The following is a 7,658-nucleotide window of genomic DNA, read 5'->3' as shown; positions in this document are numbered from 1 at the left end:
AGCTCAAGTCCGGCACGATAAACTTGCTCCCCAAATACAATGGACTACCTGGGGAGGATCCTCTGAAGCATCTAAAGGATTTCCAAGTTGCATGTGCAACTGCGAGAAGACACGGGGCAGATGAAGCCGCAGTGTTGGTCTTCGCTTTCCCTTTCTCTTTGGAGAGAAAAGCGAAGGAGTAGTTTTGTACTCAACCGGGTGAAGTTAGATCCAATTGGGACTTGTTGCGTAAAGAATTTTTGGAAAAGTTCTACCCTCCTCAGAAAATGGACAAGCTGTGAAGGGAGATCTCTTGCATTATGCAACGAGATGGGGAGACTTTGTATGAATACTGGGAGAGATTTAAGAAGTTGCTAGAGGCTTGCCCTCACTACCGGATCGATGAGTTGGTTCTTATCAGTTATTTCTGTCAAGGAATGCACCACCAAGACAAGCTTCTTCTAGATGCTGTGAATGGAGGATCATTGACCAAAAACAAGACCGCTGCAGAAGCGTGGGAAGTTATATCTGATTTAGCAGACTCTACTCAACACTCAAGGGCAACGAGTCCACAACCGAAAGCTTTGAGTGAAGTTTCTCCCTCCGGAGATGCTATTTTGACCAAGATCCTCGGTGAGATGACAATCTTGTTGCGACAAATCACCCAAGGGCAACAAATTCCTCAAGATTTGATAAATGCTCCACCTCAACCTCCAAGGATCGAAGGACCATCAAAAATATGTGGTGTTTGTTCTTGTAATACTCATTACACCGATGAGTGCCCTCAGCTCCAATAGGACACTACATTGGTAGTAGCCAACCCTTACCCACAAAGGCCCAACTATAACCAAGGATCCTACCAACATGGAGGCAATCAAAACCAAGGGTGGAGGGATAATTCAAATCAAAGGTGGAACCAAGCTCCTCAAGCTCAACCCAACCAAAACGCTCAAGTCTACTACCATCAACAACCCCAAGGTCAACCACAATACCAATAACCCTACCAACAACCCCCACAATCTCAACCTCAAGGGAAGTATCTACACCCACATAGTAGGTCTAGCCCTCCTCAAGTTAATCAAGCCCTTCCCTCCACTTAACCTCACATGAATGACACAATTCACACCTTCATGCAAGAGCAACGAGAGTTCTATAAGAAACAAGAGGCGTATATAGCTACGATAGCCGAAGTCCTTTCCCGTTTAACTCTCCCTCCTCAAACCGTGCAAAACACCCAACAAGCTTCAACCTCGAGTAGTTTACCCTCCTAACCTCAATCCAACCCTAAGGGTAGCATTAATGCCATTGCCCTTAGGAGCGACACTAAACTGGATAAAAATGTTGCTATGCCTACAAAGTTAAGTGAGGAGACAAACAATGAAGAGGTAGGAGATGAAGTGGAGGTGATGAGGGATGAAGATGAAAGTGTTGACAAAAGCGAGGAAGAACCACCCAAGGTGAAGGAGCCCAAGAGAAAGACTTTTCTTGAAGAGCCCTTGCCCATTCCATTCTCAACTCTAGCCAAGAAGGCCAAGAAACAAGAAGAGCTTGACCCCACTATGGTGGAAGTTTTTAAGAAGGTTGAAGTCACCGTCCCCCTCTTCCAAGCCATTCAACAAGTGCCAAAATATACCAAGATCCTTAAAGATATTTGCACTCACAAAGACAAGCTTGGCAACCTCAACACAAAGCCGGTAGATGATTCTATCTCTTCTTTACTTATTGAAAAATGTAATGATCCCGGCCCATGTTTGGTCACTTGCTTGATTGGTGGGATGAAATTCATGGACTGTATGTGTGATCTGGAGGCGTGCGTGAGCATTATGCCATTCCCCATTTATAAAAGATTGAATTTTTCACCCCTAAAGAGGTCCGGGGCAAGGTTTGTGCTAGCCGATAAGAGAATTGTGTCAGTTGTGGGATTGCAGAGAATGTCCTAGTTAATATTCAAGGATTGTTTTTTCCAGTTGATTTTCACATTTTGGAGACCCCTCCCATTGACTCTAACAAGCCATCGTCCATACTCCTTGGAAGGCCATTCTTAAAGACGGCCCGTTTCAAGCTAGATGCACATTCGGGAGTCTACTCTTTCGAGTTGGATGGCAAGTTAGTCAAGTTTACTTTGGAGGAGTCCAACAAGCCTGTCCTTGAAGCTTATTCTATTTTTGGGTGCGACATCGTTGAAGATCAAGTGATTGAGGATGGCAAGGAGCAAGAAGAAAAGGATGTTGCCAAAAAGTCAGATTCAAAGTATCACACTCAACCCAAGAATGCCAAGGAGTTAGAGATTTTCCTCTTTGGTGAAGTTTCCAAGTGACCAATGAAGCAGTGCAAGTCCAACTTAGGACTCTAAACCAAAGTGCTTGGTGGGAGACACCCCACCATGGTAAAATTGTTTCAATTTTATCTCTTGTTTATAGCCTTTTGAATTATTTGCTTTCTTGTTATATAATACTTAGCTTAGGTTTGGTTTGATGATTTTGAGTTGAATAAGTTAAATTACTTGTGGACTATGAAATTGTGCTTGTTTGAATGATTTGGGGTTGGTATGTTGATATGCTAAGGGTAGGAACCTTAGTTTTAAAGAGAAAAGAATTTTCGTGAAATAGGGTGATGACATGTCATCATGTCATGTTTTTCTATGCCTTTTTCCTTTGTTTTCAATAGGTTTTATGCACTTTCTTGAGCCATAAGCAAGCCAAGTGGGTAGATTTTCATGTTTCCCTTAATTGAATCAACCATGTATGAATTCATGCTATTTCATGAGGTTTTATGCTAAAATTGTCACATATTATGAAAGAATGAATATCTCATGATTTTGAGCATAGCTTTGATGAGTTTGGTTGATTAATGATAGGTGAAGAAAGCTTGGAGAAAGGTTGAAGCAAAGAGGAATGGCTAGGAGTGAAGAGAGGACAATGGAATAAGTGAAATTGAACCAGGAAGCAAGAAGTTAGCCCCAACGTTAGCCCCCTAACTTGGAGGCTAACGTTGGAACTTGAAATTTCCTCCCTGGCCATCCCACGTTTGCGCCAACGTTAGCCCCCTAACTTGGAGGCTAACGTTGGCACATGAAGACATAAGGGAGAAGGGCCAACGTTTGCGCCAACGTTAGCCCCCTAACTTTGAGGCTAACGTTGGCGCCACACACCACAAGGCATACAAGGGGTATACTTCCAACAAGAATAACTTGAGCTACAGAGCTCCAAATGAGGTGATTCAAGAAGCATTGGAAAGTAGGAATCAAGAGCTTTCCAAGAATATATGGCACTGCATGGTGGACACTAAAATTGAGGGAGAAAACTGCCCCGCAATGTGCATAAACGAACATGGTGGCAACCTGCAGTGAGGCCAACTGACCTCTGCACCATCAAAGGAGTATAACTCGAGCTGTAGAGCTCCAAATAATGTGCTTTCAACAGCATTGGAAAGTAGACATCCAGGGCTTTCCAACAATGTATAATAGTATGGGGTGGACAATACATTTGGGCCTCCAGAACTGGCGTTTTCGCCAACGTTTGAGGGCTAACGTTACCTCAAACGCTGCACACCAAAGCCAGCGACCATGCCCTCTTCAAATGATCATAACTTGAGTTGTAGATGTCCAATTGAAGTAATTCCAAGTGGGTTAGAAAGCTGACATTCATAGCTTTCCAACCATATATGATAGTCTATATTGGGCATAAAATTGGCAACATGACAAGAGGACAAATTTGGCGCCATAAATGTGCATAAGGGAGGCCAACGTTAGGGTCAAAGTTAGACTCCTAACGTTGGCACCAACGTTGGTATCAGCAGATTTTGGTTGCTGATATGAAAAGTTTGAGCCAAAGTTAGACCCCTAACTTTAGCTCAAACTTTTGGTCCAACTTTTGCAAAACTCCAACCCGGTTCATTTGGTTCACTTCGGTTCCTCCTCAAACTCCAAGAGCAATCAACCAAGGCCTCTTTCAACCCAATTCCACCAAGAGCAAAGGCCCATGATCATCACTCAAAAGCACAAAAAATAGATAAAATAGGAATTTCATTTAATTGTAATTTGTTTTTAATTTCATTTTCATTTCCATTTTGTAAAGCCTGTATAAGGCATCATTTTCATATTTGTAAGGGAGGCTGGCTCCACTAGGGAGCATTAGGATTTGAGAGCTCTCTCTTAGTTTTCAATTTCGTTTTGAATCTTGGGTTGAGAATTGAAGAAATTCTGTTTCAAACTCACCTTGAGAATTTTCTTGTTTACTTTCTCTGCACAATTGAATTTCCATTCCTGTTTACTACTTCACCTTCTCTTGGCTTCTGCAATTTACTTTTCTTTAATTTCTCTTGCAATTGTTCTTGTTGGATCTAGGAAGGCATTGAGATCTAGACTTGGTTATCTAGTCTCTTGGGTCCTGAGATCTTAATTCCAATTTTACATTCTCTGTTTATTGCTTTTCATGTTTATTTACATTTCTGTTTTGGTTCCGAATCAATCAAATCCATCTTTTACTTCTCTGCTTGTTGCAATTTAACTTTTCCTTGTTTAATTTCTGCAAATCCAATTCCCAATTCCCTTTACATTTGATGCAATTTATATTTCTTGTCATTTAAGATTCTTGCAATTTACATTTCTTGCTCTTTAAGTTACTTGCCAATTTACATTCTGCAACTTTAAATTCATTGTCATTTACTTTCTGTTGGTTACAATTTCACACAATTCACATCAATGTTAGCTTGACTAAACTAATCACCCACTAAAGTTGCTTGATCCATCAATCCCTGTGGGATCGACCTCACTCCCGTGAGTTATTATTACTTGATGCGACCCGGTACACTTGCCGGTTAGATTTGTGTGTTTTGGAAGAGATTTATTTTTCCTCCAAAATATCTCATCAAGTTTTTGGCGCCGTTGCCGGGGATTGATTAGATCAACAATGATTATGTGGGTGAGAAGTCTAGATCAAGCATTTTTTTTATTTTTGTTTTCTGTTTTAAAGTGAAACCAAGGTGTTTGAGTTTTTGCCTCACTAAGAAATTCTCATCTCTGATATGAGTAATTTCAATTTTTCTTGGTTGTGTGTTTTACAAAACTCAAATGGAGTTCAACTCATCTTATGATCAAACAAATTCTATGGGATATCAACCACCATCACCAATCTCTAATGATGGCTGGGGATATCACCAAGAAACTTCAAATTCTGGGCACTCCAATTCATGGAGCTATGCTTCAGAACCACAAGATGAGAAAGAAAATCATATGGGATATTTCTCTCCACCACAAAATAATGCAAGTCATGATTCTAATGGTGGCTGGGAAGGGAATTCTAGTGCTCCATATGATATTCATCCAGAGATATCATCACTTGATCATACTTCAACCGAAAGCCCCTTTCAAAACTCACCACCCACACAAACTTCCATGAACCACTCATGGTTTTCAGAATTTGAGTCTAGGTTCAACAGAATGGCGGAGGAATATCAACAATCCCGGAGGGAACTAGAAATCCTTTCTCAGGAGACAGATAAGCAATTGGAGGACACAGATAAACGCTTAGAACTACTAAGCAAGGAAAATGAAGACCAATTGATGGATGTGAAGGATAAAGTGGAAGAGCAAGATAAGGAGGCCACTGCATCAAGTGAACTTTCAATGAAGAATGAGGTGGTTGAACCTGAAACTTCACTTGAGATGACAAGAGAACATGAAGACTCACAACTCTCACAAACCTCCCTGGACCAAAATGCCTCAACATCTGAATCCATGATTGAAAGGTATGACGAGGAGATGAAGAAATGTTGGGAAGATCGGCAAACCTCCCCCATGATAGAGCGATTAAAACAAATGTTGGGTGTAAAAGAGGAAGTGGAGGAGCAAGAAAGTGAAGAAGTCATTCCAAACTCAAGTGAGGCAAAGAAGTACATGAAGGAAGAATTCACAGAACCACCATTGCAAGAGACTCTTGATGAAGACAAAACTCCAACAATCACACAACCACCAAGACTTGGATTCAAAGAAGTGAAGGCAATTGACAAAAGCACCAAGAAGAGGATTGTGACCAAAATACCAAGGACAACATTCAAAAGGAAGTCAACTGCAAACAATCCTCCCCCTGATCCAGCAAGCAAGATCAATCAAGCCAATTTCACAAGGAAGCTTGCTGAGGAGAGACCAAGACAGGGGGCACTAGCTGAAACTTCTCCTCCTTTGAAGTCATTTCTCTTAACAAATTGGAAGAAAAGGAAGAAAGTAAAGAACAGGTAGACAGTAGGTACATTTCTTCTCCTTGCTTTGTTTAAATTTCAATAAATTGGCATATGATCACATTATAAGTTTGGTGTTGCCCTGCAACAAACTGTTTTCCATCTTCATGGACGATTGCATCAATTTTACATGAAAGTGACACACCAAGATTCTAAGTTTGGTGTGCCACCTATTTTTCTATGCAAATCAATCCAGCAACATCACTTGTCTGTATAATCATATTGCCTTTTACAGTGTTATTTTTCTTCTTAGTTGGATAATTTTTGTTTTCTCTTTGTTTCATTTATTTACTTGTTTTTAATGCTTTCCTTCATTAACTATTTTTGTTAATACATCACCAAGACATCCTTATTCATAACAGACTCTTCATTTGGTGATTGTATTTAACATATAACAGTTTCTTTTGTTTAGTTTTAGTTCAAATAAATTGACATATGGTTGCATTCTAAGTTTGGTGTTGCTATGCAACAAAATTTAGTTCCAATTCTTACAAGATACTTGCATTAATTCCAAGTGAAAGTGTCACACTAAGTTTGGTGTGCCACTTATCTTCTATGCAAAGTATTATGCTCACCTTCTTAAATATGCAATCACAATGTCTCTGTCTCTTGTGCCTTTATTATTATCTTTAATTTTGCTTGCTTGAAACACATGTACTACTAACATTTCTTGTGTAAGACATTCATGATCCATCTTAGCCCCATAGCCATTGTCCTAATTATTGCTTGAGGATGAGCAAGCATGCTGAGTTTGGTATGGGAAGGAGGAGAATGGGAGGAAAATGACAACAATAGAGAAGATGAACTACAAGGTTGTAAAGTTCCTTTTTCTCTCATTTAATTCAAGCACTATAAACTGCATGATTGTCTTTATCTTTTCTGTTTACATGTGTGTATGAAAAGGCCTAGTTTGATTTCTAAATTGCAACATGGTGCTGTGCCATTGTGATTACCAACTTGAGTTTTGTGAATTCAAAAGCAGTAAAGCATCATGATCATAAACAAACAAGGAACTAAAGAAGAGTTTAGCATGTGCATACAAGTATTGGAAAGCTAGTATGAATAATTGTTGCTCAATTGCATTGGATTTTATTTAATTGAAGTTTTCATCTAGTACAGTTTGTGAAATCTTTTGAAAATCATGAAAACCTTGAAGAAGCAAATACAATTAAAGCAAGAAAAGTAAAAGGGAAAGAATGAGAAAGCTGAAGGCTCTGAGTACCAATGGCAATTTATTTGTTAAGTACTTGTGATGTTTATGTATCAAGCCAAATGCTTGAAAACAAAACACTTAGAAGTCAAGGTTAGGCTCAAAGTGCAAAAGCACTCCCTCAAAGCTCAAGGCTCTGAGCATCAATGATTAGAGAGTCAAGAAAAGAAAAGAAAAATGAGCTTAATGAAGTCCTTTAATCAAATGCTTGTGGTGCTTATGTATCAAGTGG

At 39.7% G+C, this 7,658-nt stretch overlaps 1 non-coding gene across 1 annotated transcript; it reads right to left on the bottom strand.

Moving 5' to 3' along the window:
- Positions 1-272: 272 nt before the first annotated feature.
- LOC112774733 (small nucleolar RNA R71) lies at positions 273-379 on the bottom strand. The gene has a single exon (XR_003189197.1). It is a non-coding gene; the product is annotated as a small nucleolar RNA R71 (small nucleolar RNA).
- Between the last annotated feature and the right edge of the window lie 7,279 nt (positions 380-7,658).

The sequence above is a fragment of the Arachis hypogaea genome, chromosome 18 (assembly GCF_003086295.3).
Source record: "Arachis hypogaea cultivar Tifrunner chromosome 18, arahy.Tifrunner.gnm2.J5K5, whole genome shotgun sequence".
NCBI classification, from domain to species: domain Eukaryota; kingdom Viridiplantae; phylum Streptophyta; class Magnoliopsida; order Fabales; family Fabaceae; genus Arachis; species Arachis hypogaea.
Note: the sequence above shows the minus strand (reverse complement) of the source record. Positions and strands in the feature narration are given on the sequence as shown.